The sequence below is a fragment of the Rhinopithecus bieti genome, unplaced genomic scaffold (genome assembly GCF_001698545.2).
Source record: "Rhinopithecus bieti isolate Rb0 unplaced genomic scaffold, ASM169854v2 scaffold_8760, whole genome shotgun sequence".
In the NCBI taxonomy this organism is placed as follows: Eukaryota; Metazoa; Chordata; class Mammalia; order Primates; family Cercopithecidae; genus Rhinopithecus; species Rhinopithecus bieti.
In genome coordinates, this window is record NW_016806225.1 from 2,523,017 (window position 1) to 2,532,493 (window position 9,477).

General features: G+C 40.0%; 1 protein-coding gene across 1 annotated transcript in view; it reads right to left on the reverse strand.

The window, feature by feature from the left end:
* The window catches only part of RIDA (reactive intermediate imine deaminase A), an 18,229-nt gene that overhangs the window by 7,491 nt on the left and 1,261 nt on the right, over positions 1-9,477 (reverse strand). The window lies entirely within an intron of this gene.

The following is a 9,477-nucleotide window of genomic DNA, read 5'->3' on the forward strand; positions in this document are numbered from 1 at the left end:
AAAAAAAAAAAAAAAAAAAAAAGATACATTGGACTTCACGAAAATTAAAAACTTTTATTTACTAAAGGTATCTTTTTTTTTTTGAGATGGAGTCTTGCTCCGTCGCCCAGGCTGGTGTGCAGTGGCATGATCTCGGCTCACTGTAAGCTCTGCCTCCTGAGTTCACGCCATTCTCCTGCCTCAACCTCCTGAGTGGCTGGGACTGCTGGGACTACAGGCGTCCGCCACCATGCCTGGCTTTTTTTGTAGTTTTAGTAGAGACAGGGTTTCACCATGTTAGCCAGCATGGTCTTGATCTCCTGACCTTGTGATCTGCCCGCCTCGGCCTCCCAAAGTGCTGGGATTACAGGTGTGAGCCACCTCGCCCGGCCTATTAAGATATCTTTAAGTAAATGAAAAGGGGCTGGGTGCTGTAATCCTAGTGCTTTGGGAGGGTGAAGCAGGAGGATCGCTTGAGACCAGGAGTTTGCGACCAGCCTGGGCAACCACTCAGTCTCTACAAAAAACAATGAAAAACAGCCGAGTATGGTGATGCACACCCGTGGTCCCAGCTACTCGGGAGGTTAGGGTGATTGAATTGCCTAAGCCCAGGAGTTGAAGGCTGCAGTGAGCCATGTGTATATCACTGCGCTCCAGCCTCAGTTGGCACTGGGTAACAGAGAGAGACCCAAAATTAAAAAAGGGGTCAGGGGAAGAAAAAGCAAGTCATAGATTGGGAGAAAAATATTTGCAAAACATACACCTAATAAAGTACCTATATCCAGAATATAAGAAGAACTCTTATAAGTCAATAATGTGAAGACAACCCAATGAAATAGGAGCAAATGATACTTTACAAAAGAAACATACAAAGAGTTAGAGTACATTAAATTTGCTCAACATTATTAGTCATTAGAGAAATGCAAAACAAAACCACACACTAAGACATCACTGATAAAACAAGCATTGGCAATGATGGGGAGCAACCCTCATACACTGTTGGTAGGAATGCACAATGGTACAGCCACTTTAGAAAATAGTTCGGCAGTTTCTTTAAAAATTTAAACATATATTTGACATACAACCCAGCAAAGTCTTCTTTCAGAGACAGGGTTTTGCTCTGTCACTCAGGCTGGAGTGCAGTGGTAGGGTGTTGGCTCACTGAAGCCTTGACTTCCCAGGCCCAAGAGATCCTCCCATCTCAGCCTCCTAAGTAGCTGGGACTAAAGGTGTGCACCACCATGCCTGGCTACTTTTTAATTTTATTTTTTATTTATTTTATTTTTTGTAGAGATGAGGTCTTGCTGTGTTGCCTAGGCTTGTCTCAAACTCCTGGACTCAAGTGATCCTCCTGTCTTGGCCTCCTAAAATGCTGGGATTACAGGCTTGAGCCTCAACTCAGCAATTTCTTTCCCAGGCAACTATCCAAGAGAAATGAAAACATATGTCCAAAGACTTTATGTGAATGTTCAGAATAGCATTATTCATAGCAAAAATGGAAGATGCACACACATGCACCCACTGATAGATCCAACAAAGGACTATATATTGTCTTATTTCACTTAAATGAAACCTTAGAAAGGACAATAGCAGCAGCAGATGATTAACTGTTGTCTGGGGCCAGGGGTGATCATAAATGGGTACAAGAGAATTTTTTGGGAGTGATGGAAATGTTCTAAAATTTGACTATTTGGATGCATGATTCTATACATTTGCAAAAACTCATGGCACACTATGTGAGTAACTTAATTAAAATGGGTAACTTGTTGTTTTGAGATGGAGTCTCACTCTGTCACCCAGGCTGGAGTGTAGTGGCGCAATCTTGGCTCACTGCAACCTCCGCCTCCAGGTTCAAACAATTCTCCTGCCTCAGCCTCCCAAGTAGCTGGGATTACAGGCGTGAGCCACCACGCCCAGCTAATTTTTGCATTTTTAGTAGAGATGGGGTTTTGCCATGTTGGCCAGGCTGGTCTTGAACTCCTGACCTCAGGTGATCCACCCACCTCGGCCTCCCAAAGTGCTGGGATTACAGTTGTGGGCCACCACACCCAGCCATTAAAATGGGTAACTTTTATAAGTAACTTATACCTCAATATAGCTGTAAAGCAAAAAAATGCAATTTCAAGAGCACTTTTAAAAACATAAGTAGTCATGGGGCAGTTTCCCCATGCTGTTCTCATGATAGTGAGTTCTCATGTGATCTAACAGTTTTATAAGTGTCTGACAGTTCCTCCTACACACACACACTCTCTCTTGCCTGCCATCATATATGATGTGCCTCTTCCCCTTCCGCCATTATTGTAAGTTTCTTGAGGTCTCCCCAGCCATGCGGAACAGTGAGTCAATGAAGCCTCTTTTCTTTATAAATACTTGGGTTGTATCTTTCTAGCAGTGTGAAAACGAACTAATACAACTTCATTTCTGTAAAGTGCTTACTTCTATAACTGACTTTTTCTGTTATGAAGATGTTAAATTTCAGAAGTAGGATAAAATCACAGGAAAAAGAATACAATACATTGATACCCGAAAAAAAGCCAAACAAGTCCACTTTTTATAGGAATCATATTAGTTTTGGGATGAAGAAAGCCTGTCTGTTTTTTTAAGATGTTGAAGAAAGAAACCTTAATGTAATTTTAATTTAGAAGTGAAATGTGATAGGGCATGGTGGCTCATACCTATAATCCCAGCACTTTGGGAGGCTGAGGCGGGCAGATCACTTGAGGTCAGGAGTTCAAGGCCAGCCTTGCCAACATGGGGAAATCCTGTCTCTATTAAAAAACACAAAACTTAGCCAGTGGTGGTGCACACCTGTAATTCCAGCTACTTGGGAGGCTGAAGCATGAGAATCACTTGAACCTGGGAGGTGGAGGTTGTAGTGAGCCAAGATTGCATTACTACACTCCAGCCTGGGTGACAGAGGAAGACTCTGTATCAAAAAAAAAAAAAAAAAAAAAGAAAAGAAAAAAAAAAGTGAAATTTGTTTTAAAATTTCCATGCTTATTTATAAATTTAAGATAGTCTCATTTTAATCCTCTTCTTTTAGTTCCCTATTCTTCCATCTTCCAACATGCTCCAAACTTTCCTCTTTTATTTCATGAAGTTTTCCATGGTCTTCTTGACCACGTCTTTTGTTTTCCTTTATAATTTATTTTTGAATAGGAGTTCATATGGTTCAAAAATCCAGAAAATATACAAAGAATTGCAGTGAAAAGTCTTTCTTCCATTCTTGTTCCCTATGTGCTCAGTTCCCAGCCCAGAACCATTGTTCTTCTTCAGGTATTCATCCAGTTTCTTTAAAGAACAGATAACCAAAACAAATATATATTTTCTCTCTTCTTTTACATAAAATATGGTATATTAAACATTCTTGTACACTTTGTTTTTTTCACTCAACAGAATATCATGAAGATCTTTCCATAAGTCTATGTAGAGTGCTTCCTCATTTTTTGAAACAGCTACATATGTTTTACAATATGGATATACTTTATTTAATTAGTCACCATTACTTCCAATATTTTGTTATAAATAAAACTACACTACACACACACACACACACACACACACACACTCTTTCCCAAAGTAACTAAGCTTTTCTTTCTCCTGGATCCCAGGAGTGCTCTGGTTGTATCTTCCTTATACTATGTACAGGATCCTGCCTTGTGTTGTAACTCCTCCTGTTATTATCCTATCTCCCAAGGTATCTTAGACTCTAAACTCCTTGAGTTCGGGGTAATGTCTTACCACATCTCTGTAGCTCTGTAGGGTGTAGGTGATTCCTTGCATACAGTAGGTACACTATAACTACTTGCTGATGTTTTGCCCTTTAACCACTTAGTAGCATAAACAATTTTGGTTGTCAGTGAATGTCTTTTTAGCAGGACCTGTCGACTTAGAGCAAATGCTTTGGAGAGAGCTAAGGAGGTATGTTTAAACTTGGTAACATGATTCAGAAAGTCTAGAAAGTTTTCTCAGCTATCTGGCTTTCATACTGGTCCACAAATAGACAACTACTGAGTTTGTTAATTTGTAATCTTTTCTCGGGTTAAATAATACCATCAGTAACACTGTTTTTCATTAACTGTCCTGTGTAGAATTAGGCCATCTGCCCTAGGTCCTGTGCAAAGTGCCTTCAGCTTTCCCCATATCTGAAACACACTTTAAGACCATATGCATTATTATTTATCAGAAACTTCATGATAGTAAAAATAAACTCTTTTCTTTTCTTTATTTTTTTTTGAGACGGAGTCTCGCTCTGTCACCCAGGCTGGAGTGCAGTGGCTGGATCTCAGATCACTGCAAGCTCCGCCTCCCGGGTTCACGCCATTCTCCTACTCAGGCTACTCAGCCTCCCAAGTAGCTGGGACTACAGGCGCCCGCCACCTCGCCCGGCTAGTTTTTTGTATTTTTTAGTAGAGACGGGGTTTCACAGTGTTAGCCAGGATGGTCTTGATCTCCTGACCTCGTGATCCGCCCGTCTTGGCCTCCCAAAGTGCTAGGATTACAGGCTTGAGCCACCGCGCCCGGCCGAAACTCTTTTATTTTCAAAATATAAAAAGTAAGCACTGGAGCTGAGTCCATCTGAGCTATGTGAGTTATCTCTTATAGATCTAAAGAGGTTTGTTCATAAGAATAATTGTCTAGTTGACACTTTCTGAGCATAAGAATCCTACTATCCAAAGACAAGTGGCTGGACTTCAGAAAATTTAAAAGTGCATTGTTCTACTTCCAGGTTAAAGGGTAATCACACTTTCAAAAGCGTTCTAATAATTCTCACATCATAGTCTATGCCACACGGGCTACTGCTTCAAAAATTCATAATTATGAGGACAGTGTGCAATATGCGCAATGCAAAGCAATGCAATGTTGAAATCTTTCAAGGTTCTGTCTGGAAGTATTCCTGAAATGTGCGGAGTTGATTGGCTAATTAGTGACAACACCCCATCCATTCCAATGCCAGAGACTGAAAGTTCAACACATTTGAATTCTTCCTGGAGAGGACCCGGGATTCTCAAAAAGTGTACTCACTACACACTCCATGCACAAAAACTCTTGTTTCCAAAAGATTCCTAAAACATGTCCAATTAACTTTATCAGAATATAAGTAGTTAGTTGGAGTTTGTTTTTTTCTTAAACATTAACTATTGAAAATAAGCACGATTTCTAGTCACCTAGTGCACAAGAGGCACAATGTCCTGGAAGTCTCCACACCACGAAACTGGTTGGTGGCTTTTTTTTCTTGTGATATTGGCACATTCATACAATGATTCCCTTCTCTTTTGCTTTCAGCTTTATAAAGACAGTTGACTCCCACTCACCTTCAAGTCAACCAGCAACATTACTGTTATGCTTTCCTTCTTGAACAAAGTCCACAGAGTATCTCTAAATAGGTCAAGGAAGGGGTATACTCTTTAGCAGGCTCCGGGACAAAGTGTCTCTAATAATCACTTTGATTTGGTTGTGTCCCTCTTGTTTGAAGGTAAAAGTGTTTTTTAAATACTACTACTGTGTGATTGAGAGAAAGACATTAGGGCAGAAGGAGAAAAAAGATTACAAATTTTCACTTACAATGTTCCCTAACTATTCTCACTCTCTTAACCTCCAAATTTCTATCGGAATTACTGTCAGAATTATCTTCTTAAAAGATCTGATCATGTTCCACCTTGTTTAAAAACATTTAGCCTGGGCAACGTGGTGAAACCCCAGCTCTACAAAAAATACAAAAATTATCTGGGCATGGTGGCTTGGGCCTGTAGTCCCAGCTACTTCAGAAGCTGAGGTGGGAGAATGGCTTGAGCCCAGGAGGTTGAGGCAGCAATAAGCCATGATCCTGGCTCCAGCCTGGGTAACAGAGCGAGACACTGTCTCAACACACACACATACAAACACATAACCACAACAAAAATCATATTTGATTGTTCCTCATTATATACAAAATAAAGTTTGTATTCTTCCATTTAGTATTGGAAACCACCACAACCTGTATCCTGCTAAAATCTCTCTCTCTCTCATTTTTTTTTAGACAGAGTCTCGCTCTGTAGCCCAGGATGGAGTGCAGTGACGTGACCTCCGCTAACCACAACCTCTGCCTTCCAGGTTGAAGCAATTCTCTGCCTCAGCCTCCCGAGTAGCTGGGATTACAGGCATATGCCACCATGCCCAGCTAATTTTTTTTTTTTTTTTTTTTTTTTTGTATTTTTAGTAGAGATGCAGTTTCACCATCTTGGCCAGGCTGGTCTTGAACTCCTGACCATGTGATCCACCCGCCTCTGCCTCCCAAAGTGCTGGGATTACAGGCGTGAGCCACTGCGCCCAGCCAAAATCTAATTTTTATTGGTCACTTTTATTTAATTCCCACAATAATCTTATCAAGTGGTATTATTTATGCCCATTTAGAAGACAGAGAAGCAAACTAAGAGAGGTCAAGTCACTCTGCAAGGTTATATAATTAAAAAGAGGCAAAACAAAAATTCAAATCCAAAGTCTAACTCTTAATCAGTATTCTCAAAGGAGTCAGTCATACACAGTAAAACACAGTAAGAAAATGACTCCTTTTCCAATTTTTTTTTCAATCTACACCAGGGACAACAAAGTAAATGATTAAGACTAGGCTCTAGTACCCATTTCCTAAATTCAAATTTTGTTACATCACTTTTTAGTGGTGTAACTTTTGGCAAATTATTTAATTTTGCACACATCAGTTTCTTCACCTGAAAAATGGGGACTATAATATAACCATGCATATAAATCACTTAGAACCATGCCTGGTACTGACCAGGCGTGGTGGCTGACACCTGTAATCACAGCACTTTGGAAAGCCAATGTAGGTGGATCACTTTAGGTCAGGAGTTCAATACCAGCCTGACCAAAACAGTGAAACCCTGTCTCTACTAAAAATACAAAAATTAGCCGGGTGTGGTGGCACATGCCTATAATCCCAGCTACTTGGGAGGCTGAGACATGAGAATCACTTGAATCTGTGGGGTGGAGGTTGCAGTGAGCCGAGATTGTGCCACTGCACTCTAGCCTGGGCAACAGAGCGAGACTCTGTCTCAAAAAAAAAAAAAAAAAAAAAAAAAAGAATAGTGCCCGATGCTGCTGAGTAAGCATCAGTAAATGTTAGCAATGATGATTCTACCCCATTTGATTACATTAAGGAGAAAAAAAAATCATCTTTAGAAAACAAATTAAAACATCAATTGAAAGTTTTTAATTAAACTTTTTTTTTTAATAGAAATGGGGTCTCACTATGTTGCCCGGGCTGGTCTTGAACTCCTGACCTCAAGCAATCCTCTCACCTTGGCCTCCCACAGTGCTGGGATTACAGGCGTGAGACACAGTACCAGGCTAAAGAAACCTCACTCTTAACAAAGAGAGAGCAGGCCTCAGATTTTGAACCAACTGTAATGTCTAGTCTAGCTAAAATTTAATAACACCTTTTTTAAAATTGAGGTTTTTTTACTATTACTTTCTATTGAAATGTTTTCTATTTTGTGTACTGTTGTAAAGTTTCCCTTTTCAATTAACTTGTTAAATAAAATGAAGTTAGCCATCTCAAAGAAATAGGTTAAGTAAATTATAAGTGATATACAGATTTGGCAAACAAACAAAAAAGATAGAAGTAGCACTTGAATTATGAAAACTTTCTCCCCAAAATCTTTATACCATGCATTCTTCTACCTCCATGCCCTTCACTCAATGACTTCCTGTTGAAATCCTTAATATATTAATTTAAAAATCAAACTTTACAACACTACTATAAATGACAAAACCAACCTTCAAAACCAAAGGACTACCTCTCACAAGGAACCTTCCTAAATCTTCTTTTTCCTCTTCCACCCCAAGTTAAAATCAATTTGTCTTTTTTCTGCCTTACTCCCTACCCCACTTGCCCTCTCACTCTCACTGCATTTTATTTCCAAGTTTTCTATAATAATTCCTGTTCTGCCACATCTCAGTGTCTTTTCTCACAGCAGTAGGTTTAAAGGAGGGAGCTAGGGCTTGACTTCAAATCAAAATGTCACTTGTAGACTCTCTGACCTTGACTTTGAGCTTCAGTTTTCTTTTTGTAAAATGGGGATGGGACTTAAGAGAAGGTGGTTGTCATGGTGCCTGGCATAGAGCATGTGCTAAATTAAAATGTTCATTTTTCTTTTCCCCATATATATTAATGTTTTGCACACTGGGTTGTCTTTATACATTTTTGTACTCCTAAGTGCTTGGCATATAGTAGGCATTCAATGCACATCTGTAAGAGTTCAAATGTTTCAGCTGTAGAAGTTTTCCCATTTTGGTTCTTTAACAGTGAGCAGATACTATAAACTGTATTTTAAATAGAAAAAAATTGAAAAAGGGTTACAAAGTATAATTTAGTGAAGAATTAAAAATAAACAAAAAATTATCTTAGAAAAAGAAAGTATCCAACAATGCATACGATAAGATCCAATAGTTTTAAAGCTGAGACATTTTAAGAATATGAAGTAGGGGGCCGGGCGCGGTGGCTCAAGCCTGTAATCCCAGCACTTTGGGAGGCCGAGACGGGCGGATCACGAGGTCGGGAGATCGAGACCACCCTGGCTAACCCGGTGAAACCCTGTCTCTACCAAAAAAATACAAAAAACTAGCCGGGCGAGGTGGCGGGTGTCTGTAGTCCCAGCTACTCGGGAGGCTGAGGCAGGAGAATGTCGTGAACCCGGGAGGCGGAGCTTGCAGTGAGCCAAGATGGTACCATTGCATTCCAGCCTGGGCGACAGAGCGAGACTCTGTCTCAAAAAAAAAAAAAAAAAAAAAAAAAGAATATGAAGCTTAAAAATAAAATTAACTTTTCCATTTAAAAGCACTTCTGACAAGTGGAAACAAAAGCACAAGTGGAAACAAAAACAGGTTAGACTTTCTGGCCAGTATACGTATATTTAGCTAGAGTATGTTGGCACAGTCTTAGAAAATAATGTTTGCTACGATTTGTATTTAGTAGTGGGAAATAAGAATGGGCAATGAATTGATAAACATTACAATGCATTTCCATATGTTGTAGAAACCAGTGGCTTGCGTAGATGTGCAGGGATTTGCTAAGCATTTCTGTTAAAGGAACTCAGCTCTCCACAGAAGAGACAACCACATCTGTTGACAGGGCTCTTCTCAATTGAGGGAGGGCTCTGTTTCCTCTTCCACCCCAAGTTAAAATCAATTTGTCTTTTTTCTCCTTTACTTCCTACCCCACTTGCCCTCTCACTCCCATTGCATTTTATTTCCAAGTTTTCTGTAATAATTTCTGTTCTGCTACATCTCAGTGCCTTTTCTCACAGCAGGAGGTTCAAAGGAGGGAGCTGTTGATGGGGGTCTTTTCAATTGAGAGAGGGGTAGACCAAGTATGAAGCTAATGAAAGAAGTTGGTCATAAAGGACCACATGTTTTATGATTAAATTTATAGGAAATGTCCACAATCAGCAAATTCATGAAGATGCAAGTAGATTGTCAGGGGCCGGGGGGGGGGGGGGGGGG